Raw genomic sequence first — 5,904 nt, 5'->3', positions numbered from 1 at the left:
TGGTTGCAAGGAGAGAAAAAATACCGCTGGCTGAGTCATCGAATTCAGAACGAAATTATACAAAGTTGTGCGTTAGCGGTCACGAAAAAAGTTGTCTCTGAGGTAAAACGTGCCAGATATTTTAGTATTATATTCGACGAGACAACAGACATCTCATGTCAGGAACAAGTTTCCGTTTGCTTGCGCTTTGTTGATGAGGAATTTGAAATAAAAGAAAGTTTGCTTGGGCTGTACTCAACCGCTTCAACTGCTGCCGAAAGTTTGGTTGGTGTTATTCTCGCTGCACTTAGCGACAACCATATTGATATCAGTGATTGCCGCGGCCAGTCTTACGATGGTGCAGCAAACATGCGAGGAAAAATAAGTGGGGTGCAAGCACGAATACGTGAAATAAATCCCCTCGCAACATTTGTTTACCGTGCGGGCCATCAGCTTAATCTCGTGGTACAAGGCATTGAATTTGCACACTTACGGAACTACTGCAATCACTGTTTTAACAGCAGTCGTAAAGTTTGTAAAGTCTTCTCCTAAACGTTTGGCAATGTTTTTCACTTTTCATGTTGGAAACGAAAATGACTCGTCATCGAAGACACTTCGTCCATTGTGTCCCATCCGGTGGGTTCTTCGCCTGCCTGCCCTCGAGGCATTTTTGCAAAATTATGAGAAAATACTTGATTGGCTTGAAAGTTTGCAATCTCAAACTTCTTTGGATTCATTCACACGTTCAAATGCGCAATCCTATCTCAGATCTTTGGAACAGTTTGCGACATATTTTATGCTTCGTCTGATGGAAGGATTCTTGATCGTCGTCCACCCAGTCCAAACGCAAATCCAATCCAGGAATACCACTGTTGCAGATGTACAGGAAATGATTGGGAGATTGGTGGATATTTTTTCTGTAGAAAGCGCTTCTGATAAGAATGCCGATGCCTTTGTACAGGCGGTTATGGATTCAGCACGGCAACTCAAAATATCCGAGCCGGCTGTTGCAAGAAGTCTTCGCTCTCTGGACCAACATACCTCCCCCTGCGACCATTACAAACAAATTTACAAAGAAATGTACCGCCTGGCTACTTCTACCCTCGTTAATCAGTTTTCGAAAGAAAATTTATCGACGTGACATTCAAGTCAAAAAATTTAAAAACGACGTGACATTATCAAGTCAAAAAATTTACGTAGAATTGTAGGTGGGAATTCAACGTCCAAACGACGTGACATTCAAGTCAAAAACTTGACGTAGAATTGAAAGTGGAAATTTAACGTCTAAACGACGTGACATTCAAGTCAAAAAATTGACGTAGAATTGTGGGTGGGAATTCAACGTCTAAACGACGTGACATTCAAGCCAAAAAATTGACGTAGAATTGAAAGTGGAAATTCAACGTCTAAACGACGTGACATTCAAGTCAAAAAATTGACGTAGAATTGTGGGTGGGAATTCAACGTCTAAACGACGTGACATTCAAGTCAAAAAATTGACGTGGAATTGTGGGTGGAAATTTAACGTCTAAACGACGTGACATTCAAGTCAAAAAATTGACGTAGAATTGTAGGTGGGAATTCAACGTCTAAACGACGTGACATTCAAGTCAAAAAATTGACGTAGAATTGAAAGTGGGAATTCAATGTCTAAACCAGTGCTTCCCAACCAGTGGGTCGAAGCTATTTCAGATGGGTCGCGAAGCATTTCTAAATGTTACAGTTTTCTATTAGATCACCAAATTATTGCATTATCATTATGTAACATATTTCATTGTGGGTCGCACAATAAAACTTGCATTAAAAGTGGGTCGTGAACAAAAAAAAAAGTTGGGCAGCACTGGTCTAAACGATGTGAAATTCAAGTCAAAAACTTTACGTTAAATTGAAGTTGGCAATTCAACGTAATTAAAGAACATTAGTAGCAAATACGTATAAAAAACATATAACTTTAGTTTAATAATCAATCAAAAAACGTACTGGACCATTTTTTGTCAATACACCGCGAGATCGCGACTCCTACAAACTACGATGCTCCAAACTTGTTACCATAGTATAGTAAGAGTAGGTATGCTATGTTGTTACAAAGGTGAGGAAATCATTCATCCGAAGAATTGTAATTGTGCATTCATGCGTATAAAGTCGTCTGCGTATGTGAAAGTGTGGTATGGCTATCTGAGGTCTGTTGGTTTAAGGTTTTGTATCTTTGTCAATCGCATTACTTGCCAGGTCACATGTAAGCTGTTTTTAGAAATTATGATGTTTTATCGTTGTATTGTCTTCTCTTCGAAACTAGGGCCTACATATTTGTTGTTTTTCACCAGAAGAACGTCAGATTCAATTTTCAAAAAACATACGATTGCTCAAAGAGTCGAAAATGGCGTACCACAGAAGATGGCGATACAAGCAGAGGGTAATGGATTCTCTTTTACTTTCAAGTGAAGAATCAACGGGGTCTTTGATAGTTCACGGGCCATATATAATTCAAATGACTCAGATTTGGATGGAAGAGAATCTGGTTCGTCACTGGACTTGACTACAAGTGATTTGAGTGTGTCAGAAGAATCTGATGAATGTGATGAACATGTTGTAAGTGGCTTAAATGACCAAAGTGAATCGCCAAGTGAAATTAAACCTAAACTAGTTTGTTGGGCTGTTACTCATAACATTACCAGAGCTGGACTTGGTGATCTATTGGTAATACTAAGAGAATTTGGTTTGGATTTGCCAAAGGATTCCCGAACTCTTCTACAAACTCCATGCTTCATTAAAACAAGAAATATTTGTGGAGGTACATATATATATTTGGCATTGCACGATGTCTTCAAAGAATTGTTGATCTAATGAAAGATGTACCAGGGGAGATATTTTTAAAAGTAAATGTTGATGGAATTCCTCTCCACAAATCCTCCAACATACAGTTATGGCCCATTTTATGTTCTTTTGATAAATTGAGTCCATTCATTGTTGCATTGTTTTGTGGATTGTCAAAACCAGAGCCAGTTACAGAGTATGTGCAGGACTTTTTAAAAGAGTACAATGAATTACAGGAAAATGGTATTACATATCAGAATAAAATCATTAGGATCAGAATTCATGCATTAATTTGTGATGCAGGTGCATTTGTCAAATGCATTAAAAGCCACAATTCATATTCTGCTTGTGAGAGATGCACTATCAAAGGGACTTGGAAATCCAGGGTAGTTTATTCTTGTGCTGAAGAAGTACAGAAACGTACAAATGAGCTCTTTAATAGCTTTGTCTATGTTGAACACCAAAAAAGTTTAACTCCACTATTTGGTTGTGGAATTGGATGTGTTACAGATTTTGCATTGGATTATATGCACTTTGTATGTTTGGGTGTAGTTAGAAGGATGATATTATTTTGGAGAAAAGGTCCACATTGTTGCAGACTATCAGCAAATCAAATTAATCAGATTTCAGAACAATTGTGCAGATTAAATGGAAAATTGCCCCGTGAATTTTCAAGGCAACCGAGATCATTATTGGAGGTTGATCGATGGAAGGCAACAGAGTTCCGTGCTTTTCTACTTTACACTGGACCTGCATTTGTTGTATACAATGTTCATGAGCATGTTGTCCATGTTTCCACTGACATTAAGGATAATTGTTTTTTTGAAACAACAATGCCATGATGGTTTTATTTGTGATGCCATTCAAATTTGCAAATTAAAAAGTTGGTTTCAAACCCCATGTTGTTCAATGAAATTTGATATTTATTTTGCAAATTCTATTGCTCCCATGTATCAAAAACATGTTGTTAAAAATGACTTATGCCACAAAATGATATCTATTTCTGTCACTAAGGGATTTGTTTTGCTGCCAATGATAAATTGCAGGTAATACTACCAACTAATGTTGCAAATCTATTTTAGACAACTTTCAGTAATAATGTCAGCGTGGAATTTTGCTGTATGGAAAGAGGGAGATTTGGAAGAGGAAGGGGCTGTGCCAAGCAACTGGGTTGAAGAAAAAATCATACAATGGCCACCAAAAGGCCAAAATGCTGAAAAATTAAGAAAGCAGCGAGCAACACCTGGACTCAATTGGCAGAAGTTTCCTTTGGTTAAAATAAAGTTTTCTTCAGGTATCTACACTGTTTCATCCATCCAAGTTTGAAAAAGTAGTTTGAGAGTTTTTAAATTTTACTGTATTTATTGTATAGTAGACAAAGAAATGTTTATTGTTTACTGAAGGACTTTAACACAGTTTGTATCTTTTAAGGCATTTTGATGGAAATTACTTAGACACCTAATTTTTATCGAAGAAATGTGGCAATGTCAATGTGCCTGTACCATAATAGGTGCTACTAATATCATTTAATGGTAACACAGGAGTTTTCCCCATTGCTTGTTATATTTTGGCTGTTTTCAGTGTGTATTTGACATAGCTGAGGAGTTTGTGAAAGTTCAAATACAAATATATATCTAGTTTTGAGGACTGCAGGTGTAAATGGTCAGAGTTTTAATTTTATACATATTTAGATAACATCAAAGAATGTGAGAGGTATGATAACACAACGCCAATGGAAGACCTTTCTGATACAGAAAAAGAAAAATAACCAAAAAGACTTTGTACAATGTATATCTTGCTCTTTGCCATTGTCAATTCTAACTTATCTAATGCATTATAATATACATTTTAACTCAGGTGATAGTGACTCGGACACTGAAGAGTTAATTGGGAGCGATGATGCTAATGATGATATTGGAGTCAAAGGCATGGAAATTTGCTAACATGCTGTTTTTTATTTCCCTCTAAAGAAATTACAATATTATGAATAACATGTAAAGTTGTGTAAATGCCAAAGTCAAGATTGTACAGTACAATTTACATATATAGTTATTGCACCTAACTTATATACTTTGTTTAGAAATAGAACTGCCAGTGTTGAGACAGCAGAAAAGAAAGAGGTCATATCCAATGTTGGAGGAACGTAAGTTGCATGAATCATGAATGTAGGCTATTTAAAATTATAGTTTGATACATATTTGTGTACAATGTACATAAGCCTACAGATGCAATTGTGTGTTACTTCACTAAACGCAACATGTCATTTCATGTCTAGGATTTCAAAAGAGAATGTTCAGCATGTTGCTTGACATAAAGGAAAGTATTAAATCAAGTAATTCTAGAGGTGCATCCCAGTTGGACCAAATCATGTATATACAGAATCAGCTGCACACGTTAGACGAGGTGTATGAGCTTGCAGGCAAAATAGAGGACCCAAAGCATAGAAAGAAACTGGTATGATAAAAAAATGGTTTAGCCACCCCCCTAGGGCCATTTGCCCCCCTGCTTGCTCAGTATTTTGGTAAAAAGAGCAACAAAAAATGAAACCGAATTTTGCAGAAAATTGAATCCTTTAACTGCCCACTCATATTTGCATTTTTGTGTAAGTTCTCTATGGAATGGCATCAAATTTAGTTGCTGAAAATGTGCCAAAGCACCCCAAGGGCTGTTTATACCCCCTGTTGGTCATAAGATCTTCCAGGTGGCTCAACAAGTCTTTGCCCTTTTAAATTTTTGTAACTTTGAAGAATATTATGTCCCTATGTAAGTCACAAGACCCGTCATTGGAAAACAAGCGGAACAGTCGATGCATTACAGCAGAGGGCCTTGAAAACAGGATTTCTCCAATTTAATACCAATATAGGGCCTTTAGAGTTTGGCAAGGAAAACAGGGAATAGATTGATAAAAATGACCACCAACAAAACAGATATTCTGCTATTTGGGGTTTGTAATTTAAAAACTATAGCTGCAATACAGACTGTATCATTCTTTCTTCAAATATGTAGAATGAATAAAAGCTGCTAAATGAACACTTACATATAGTGTTACTATTTCTGTTTTGCAAAAATGTTAGTGCATATATTTTTAGTGAATATTAATCGAAACACATA

The 5,904-nt window shown here is 36.6% G+C and overlaps 1 pseudogene across 1 annotated transcript; it reads left to right on the top strand.

Annotated features, from left to right (window-relative positions):
- Window positions 1–2,356: 2,356 nt before the first annotated feature.
- On the top strand, window positions 2,357–5,781 carry LOC145910775 (uncharacterized; annotated as a pseudogene). The gene is made up of 6 exons (XR_014403217.1): window positions 2,357–2,568; window positions 3,876–4,087; window positions 4,485–4,581; window positions 4,651–4,719; window positions 4,874–4,936; window positions 5,069–5,781. The product of XR_014403217.1 is annotated as an uncharacterized LOC145910775 (transcript).
- Window positions 5,782–5,904: the final 123 nt, after the last annotated feature.

This window comes from Ascidia mentula, chromosome 1 (assembly GCF_947561715.1).
Source record: "Ascidia mentula chromosome 1, kaAscMent1.1, whole genome shotgun sequence".
Lineage (NCBI taxonomy): Eukaryota > Metazoa > Chordata > Ascidiacea > Phlebobranchia > Ascidiidae > Ascidia > Ascidia mentula.
The sequence above is the reverse complement of the archived record's forward strand: the minus strand, read 5'-3'. Positions and strand labels throughout refer to the sequence as shown.